Source organism: Odontesthes bonariensis, chromosome 11 (genome assembly GCF_027942865.1).
Source record: "Odontesthes bonariensis isolate fOdoBon6 chromosome 11, fOdoBon6.hap1, whole genome shotgun sequence".
Classification (NCBI taxonomy): Eukaryota; Metazoa; Chordata; class Actinopteri; order Atheriniformes; family Atherinopsidae; genus Odontesthes; species Odontesthes bonariensis.
This window is the reverse complement of record NC_134516.1, coordinates 26,857,251-26,864,619: the sequence shown is the minus strand read 5'-3', so window position 1 is coordinate 26,864,619 and position 7,369 is coordinate 26,857,251. Positions and strand designations below refer to the sequence as shown.

General features: G+C 42.5%; 3 non-coding genes across 3 annotated transcripts; all 3 read left to right on the top strand.

The window, feature by feature from the left end:
* Window positions 1-3,552: 3,552 nt before the first annotated feature.
* trnat-agu (transfer RNA threonine (anticodon AGU)) lies at window positions 3,553-3,626 on the top strand. Its single transcript has one exon. It is a non-coding gene; the product is annotated as a tRNA-Thr (tRNA).
* Window positions 3,627-3,887: 261 nt separating this feature from the next.
* On the top strand, window positions 3,888-3,961 carry trnat-agu (transfer RNA threonine (anticodon AGU)). Its single transcript has one exon. It is a non-coding gene; the product is annotated as a tRNA-Thr (tRNA).
* A 3,111-nt stretch (window positions 3,962-7,072) lies between these two features.
* Window positions 7,073-7,146, top strand: trnat-agu (transfer RNA threonine (anticodon AGU)). Its single transcript has one exon. It is a non-coding gene; the product is annotated as a tRNA-Thr (tRNA).
* Window positions 7,147-7,369: the final 223 nt, after the last annotated feature.

Genomic DNA, 7,369 nt, shown 5'->3' with positions numbered 1-7,369 from the left:
ACAAGCCTTACCATCAAAACCATATGCATGGTTCTCACATTACTGGCATGGGGACGTTACAAAACAACTTTATAAACAGCATGTCACTCACCGGCTGGTTGTAGGCTCGCGCATGTGAAAGCCCAAAAGAGTCGATGGAGAATAATCCCATATACAAAACAATTATATTCTCTAGAAAAACTGCGTTCAAGTATTTAAAACATTACAACAATACATGCCCAGTAATATTCTTGTAATGTTTTAAATACTTGAACGCAGTTATTATTGTTTTTTTGTTGCTAATTTTAGTTGTATTCACCTAATTTTGAATGAAAAGTTAATAAAATGCTGTTGTTGATGTGGATCTTGTTGTTGTGTTGTTTGTTTGCATAGTGATTGTATGAGGATTGCACTTTAAGGTGCCCACTGGTTTCTTTAACCGTTGCTCTTTTTACGCTCTTTTTACGAAGTTCTGTGTGAGTTTATCCCTTAAGATCGGGGCTCACCTTCCTTTGTGGAGATGTCGACGGGCAATATTTTTAACAACAGCAGGTTGCGTGTCTTCCGACAGTTGTCACAGCCTTGAATGCGCGATGAAGATTGTAACTCTGCGCACCCCAATTGAAAACTGAAACCAACATTTAAATTTGGTATTCCTTTTGCAGCCACGTGCATTTATCTAACCTGCTGTCCCCTCCACAAGCACAAGGCATGCATGAATTAATTGAAGTCATCTCCGATTCTGTGTGGGCCGCGATCTTGTTAATGACTGAAATACGTCATGAAGCTTTTCGTTGAATTAGGCCTACATTTGATTTTTATAGGCCTAATATCGAATTTTTGCATCTTAACTCCCACGGTAACATAGGCTAAACATTGCATTTGCTGGTTTTCTGGTGCTGTGCTGTCTTTGCGATGCGCATCTCCGCTTCACTTTGACAGCATTCTCAGTGGTTTAAGGTAAAATAAATGGAGGCAATTGTCACAAAAACAAATAGCATCCGTTTTACACTGCCAAATGAAATATTGGCTACACAACGAGCCCCTCGTCAGCCCTCATCATCAGTAAATTTCTGAGTGGGTGCGATCAGTCTTGCTTGACTTGCGTGTTGGAATGTCTCTCTCTCGGGCATGTGCAGCCCTATTATTGCATGGCGAGCTGTCCACGCGTGTAGTGCTGAAATCGCGTGTCGGAGTGGTGGTATGTTGAAAAGAAAAAATCATACCGCCATTCCGACAAAAGAAAAAATGAAATTCGGAATGACGGGACGTTTCATTTCTTAAAAAAATGTCACCATTCCGACAATTGAACGTCAATGTCGGAATGTCGGTATGTCGGAATGGCAGCATGTAACCTCAGCCGTGATAGCATGACATGGGGCGTAGCTACCGACCACCACACACCTTCGTTAGATTAGTTCTATAGAACTATGAAAAGACCCGACCTCGGAGAAGGAGCTAAATAGTTATAGGAACTAAGGGAGAAAGCCCCGAGTTCCTGTATGTACGAACACGGGAGAAAACGGCCCCGCGGATTAAAAGGTTATTAGAACTGCCAAAGGTTCCTACAGTCCGAAAGCGGCTATTATGGACTCAGAGCTGAGCTTCAGCAGCCAGATCAGCTCAGTTAGGAAGTCAGCCGACTATCACCTGGAGAATATTTCCAGGATTAAAGGACTTCCTTCCCTGGTTACCTGTCAGATTTTATTACTCATTTTAAAAGCTTTGAATAGTTGGACGGTTGCCTCTGTCTATGATCTGTGAACTCCTTACTCCCCTGATTGCTGCTCACACGGCCCACTGTTTAATATAACTGACCCGTTCATTAGATGGAAATGAATCCCTGCATACTCCTAAAAATCACTTTATTTTGAGGCTTTTTCTTCAAATTAAAACCCCACTTTCATAATTACTCGGGACTCTTTGTAAAATGCAAATAAAGCCAGAAAGTTATGATCTTAGAACTATTAAAAAGTTATATCTAATTAGAAATAGTGCAAGTTCAGTGCCATCTGTTGGTTTCCTTAGCGAGGAAATAGTTTTTGAATTGCTCTGTATGAATGAATTGGATTCATTCTGAATTGAATGAATTGGATTATAATTACAATGAATTGAACTCCAATATGCCTGAATTAGACTTTATTACTGAAGTGCCCTGAGATGACATTTGTTGTAATCGTAATAGTTTATTTTGGCAACATTTGAAACAAACTGACATTATTCTGTCTTGGGAAACACTGCTGGTGGAAAACATGATACTGGCTGCTGAAAAACTGGCAGAAGTGGACCTTCCAACGTGACAGTGACAGGAAGTAATCAGCTGAAGTCGTCCAGAGATTAACAGAGAACACAAATCAACATTCTGGAATCCGGACTTCACTTCCATCCAGAATCTGTGGTTGGAACCACAGACCAGAAGAGACAGAACAGAAGCCTTCACAAAGCTGTGATGTCATCACTGTGGTGACATCACAATCGATGTCATCTCTGATCTTGTTTGACATCACAAAGTTTCTACAGGCCAGACATTTTCACTGCTTTTTCACAGCTGGTCAGGAGTTTATCTGAAGAAACACGTCCAGTTTCTGAAGCAGATTTGAAAGTCACAGCAAACGGTTTTCACATCGCCTAAAAAACACTTAATTACTATCTTAAATAATCATTTTAACAAGCACTTAGAAACAATGCTTACTTGCTATCTTAAAAAAATGTGATTTTAAGTACTGATAAACAACAAGCAAAATGAGTCAAACCAAGAAATCATCTCCTCCACTTCAGTGGTGTGACATGGCAGACGACGATTTGCCCGAGGGTTTCTACACGTGTCCCATTACTTTTGGCAGTAAGGAAAGTTATGAGGAACCCAGCAACTGTTGGAAAAAGAACAATCCCAGGTCTCTGCTGCAGCTGGGACTCCTCACTCAGAGGATGTCCAGCTCCTGCAGGATCATCTCCAGGCCTCCGTAGTTCCTCCAGTCAAGTGGAAGTTTCCAGTTTGACAAACCGAGGGGATTCCCTCTAACGCCTCTGCTGCCGACCGAGATTATGGATCAGAGAAATGACAGAACTCTTACCGACAGAAGAATGACAAGATCAGCTATTTATAGCATGGGATGGATATTCTGAGGACAAAGCTGCTGAAGAAACATTTCTTTCTGACAGGAGAAAAAGACAGAAGAGTGGCAGCAGAGAGCGGCTGCTCCATGACTGAGGAAAAACTAAAGAAGGTGCAAAACTGTTTGACGTGTGAGCGGCATCTCCGTCAAAAGTGTGAGCAGGAGCTCAAGCAGTGCAACCGAGTCACTGCAGGATTGTGTGAAACTCTGAAAGCAGCAGAAAGTGAATATCAGTCAGTTCTGAAAGAGGCAGAGAGCTGGAAAGAGCAACTGAAAGAAAAGAGCCACGTTGGTGGAGCGGAACTCTCTCTTAGATTAGCCAGAACTATCGAGAAAAGCCAGGCTTTCTGTGAATCCAGCTTCGTGGAACACCCCTCAGGACTTCCAAAACTTCCAGACTTCTGAACTGGGTTTCAGTTCCTGCTCTTTATTCTTTCATCAGTTTTATGAACCATGTGGCGCTGTGGCTTAGTTGGTCAAAGTGCCTGTCTAGTAAACAGGAGATCCTGGGTTCAAATCCTAGCAGTGCCTGTGGTCCTTCAGAGCTGACTATGACTTAGTGTGAGAATCTGTTGTTAGCAGAGTTCTACTGAATTCTTTGCATTGTTGGTCTTCATCCAATGATGGACCTTTCAATGAGCATCATGGTTATTATGAGTCTGTTCTTTGGTCAGACTTCATAAAAAAGTTTTTTAGAAGTCACAGTTAGTTTTGGGAGAGTCTCTGGAGCTCATTTCCTGAAATTGATCCAGCTCCATCTCTTTATTCCTTCATCAGTTTTACAAACCATGTGGCGCTGTGGCTTAGTTGGTCAAAGTGCCTGTCTAGTAAACAGAAGATCCTGGGTTCAAATCCCAGCAGTGCCTGTGGGCCTTCAGAGCAAGCTATGACTTTTCACTGGTCCACTTAAAGCTGCAGTCGGCAAGTTTTCAAAATTCCGAGTCTAAAGTCGGAAAATTTGAACTGACACAACTTTCAGGTCCCTCCCTCAACCTCTAACAAGCTCCGAATCGCCCCCCAAACCCCTCCCCCTCTGTGGACGCGGTTGTGCACATGAGTTCACACCAGTGCAGGGCTCTCAAGTTTTCAAGTTTGCTTGGAGTGAGATTCGGGCGGGGCAGGGGCCGGGCCATGTGCGTGGGGGGGTTTCTTTCGGTTTTTTTTTTTTTGGGGGGGGGGGGGTCCCTTGCAGTATCCCATCGCCATAAACTAGCTACTTAAAGAACAAAGAAATTGTTTTATTCATACCAAAATCACAAATCTTCACTTTTACACTAAATTCTGCTATATTTTAAAATAAATTGTTTTAGGTATGCAAAGTCTTAACAAACAAAAAAAACAGACAAATTAAATTAAGAAAAACAAACATAACCCCAAATGGGCCCCTTGAGCAGTCCCTCTCTGTATGTGTTTGTTTATGAGTGTTGTTGTAAGTGTTTTTGGCAGATTTTGATGCTTGATGACTGATATTGGGGGCTCCCATTTAAAGCACTGTGGCTCAATGTCAGCCATTTTCACAGTCATGATGGATGACAGAGTTCCATTCAGAGCCAACGTGTTCCTGGTCTTGGTTTTATTGAGCCCCACCATGGAAAAAACCCTCTCTGAATCAGCATTTCAGTGCGGCAGAACTAATACCAGTTTGGCAATTGTAGATAGCCTTATTGGGAATCTGCTCATACCAGTCACCTTTGAAAAGAATTAACCACGGAAGCCTAATTACACTCCTACATATTTTTCATTTTTCATTAAGTTGCTCATGTCAAAGGGTGTGTGCTGAATATTTAGGTCTACCACGCCAACGAACACTTTAATCGGCAGGTATTGGTCTTTTACAAGGAGTAGGAAAACTATAGTAACTAATAAAAGATTCAAATAAATGAAGATATGACCTGCTGATGATCCTGACGGTTCTCTTCCACCTCCAGCTCGTCTACAACTTCTGCACGCATTCAGAGCATTATAGGCTATGTCCGCTGTGCATTCATGGGACGCGTGCTTGCAGCTGAAAGCTATTTCACACCCGGCAACAAGAAATTCTGTTTTCTGATTGGCTGAGAAATTCTATTTTGTGATTTGCCGATGGGTTGCTAAATCAAGACAGCTTTACCAGAGCTATAGTTCTGAGCTGTACGAGCGCACAGTAACCTGCCATTGACTCGTTTATAGTATCGGCCATTAGAATTTCTGTGCGACGAAGTTGATCATTTCTCAGCGTGAGAAATGGCATGTGTGGCGTGTGAGCGTGTGAACTTGTTGAAATGCGTGTGTCTCACGCTCATTGCGTGAGACTTGAGAGCCCTGCACCAGTGTGAGCGCACACAAGCTAGGCCAGACTCACGCTTCAGCAGCGTGTGCACAAGCTGTGATTGACAGGTAGGATTCCTCCACCCTAACGTGATTGGTTAAAAACAGCCGGGAGCGCTCGGTTTCTGCAAGTATGATTACAGGCTTCAGAGGGAGCTACAGATTTCGTTATTTTTCCTAAACAGCCTATTTAATATTCTACTTCCAGAATCCCATGACAGTTCAAGCTAATATGACTAAAAAAAAGTTGCCGACTGCCGCTTTAAAGCTGTCGTCGGCAACTTTTTTAGAATATTAAATAGGCTGTTTAGGAAAAATCCCGAATTCTGTAGTTCCTACTGAAGCCTTTAAAGCTGCAGTCTGCAACTCTTTTTCAAGCATAATGCCTGGAACTGTCCGGGGATTCTGAAAGTAGTACATTAAATACCCCAATACAAAAAAAATGAGTTCTCTAGGTCCCCTATATGTCCCGCTAGGTCCCTCCAAAGCCAGCAGGTTTGTTTACAAAATTGCAGACCAGACCGGTAAAAGGTAACCAATCAGGTTTACGAGCTGGGCTCTGCTGCCTGTCAATCACCGATTATGCACGCGCGATACAAGGTAGGCTCGTCCCCACGCTTATTTATCTAGACTATTGAACTTCATTACGGGCTAGTCTACTTACTGTGTCTTCCATGATCGCAAATGACAGGTGAGTTGATGAATGAGGAGTCGTGTAGGCGCATCTGGCGTGCACGTCTACGTACACGAGTTCTCATGTGTTTTGAAGGGGCGGGACAGGAAGTTGAATAACTTTTTATTTTTCGGTTAAAAAATAAGCATTTCTTGCATTTTGCTACTACGGAGGTCACCGTTTTCAACTTCAAGCGTTCTGATAGATCATGTAAACTCTTAAAATGCCAAAAAGTAGGACTTTACGTATGACAACAACAAATCTCGCAGACTGCAGCTTTAATCATGCTTGCAAAAATTGAGTGCTCCCGGCTGTTTTTAACCAACGTTAGGTTTATTATTTATCTATTATGTGAGCAGAACAGTCACCAACCACGTCTTCCATGCTGAGCATGAGTCTACCCCCAGCTTGTGTGCGCGCACACTGGTGTGAACTCACGTGCACAACCTTGTCCACAGAGGGGGAGGGGTTTGGGGGGCGATTCGGAGCTTGTTAGAGGTTGGGGGAGGGACCTGAAAGTTGTATCAGTTCGAATTTTCCGACTTTAGACTTGGAATTTTGAAAACCTGCCGACTGCAGCTTTAATGAAAGTGCGTATAATTAGCACACAGCTTTTAAAGTCTCATTTATGCCTATTTTATACTTTCAGAGTGTAATTTTCCTGAGGGCAGGACGTCATTTCCTTGAAATATGTAGCGAAAAACAATACGCAAAAGCATAAAAAAGCCTTGTAAAAACACAGTAAATGACTTGGCGTGTAATAAGTACACCGCTTCATGAGATCTGGCTGTAACTGGTGAAAGTGACTTCCTCATGAACACCAGGGTCTGAGTTGAAAACCCAACAATATCTGCAAAATATGATGAAGTTTTTAACCAATTGGAGGCACTTCTACTCATGGCTTTAACTATTCTTGAGGTACAGAATCACAAAAACCACTTCCTGAGGTGGCTCCAGTTCCTGCTGTTTATTCTTTCATCAGTTTTATGAACCATGTGGCGCTGTGGCTTAGTTGGTCAAAGTGCCTGTCTAGTAAACAGGAGATCCTGGGTTCAAATCCCAGCAGTGCCTGTTGTCCATCAGAGCTAGCTATGACTTAGCATGAGAACTGGATGTTATCAGGGTTCTACTGAATGCTTTGCATTGTTGGTCTTGATCAAATGATGGACCTTTAATTGAGCATCATGGTTATTTTGAGTCTGTTCTTTGGTCAGACTTGATAAAACAATTATTTTGAAGTCACAGTTAGTTTTGGGAGAGTCTCAGGACCTTGTTTCCTGAAATGGATCCAGTT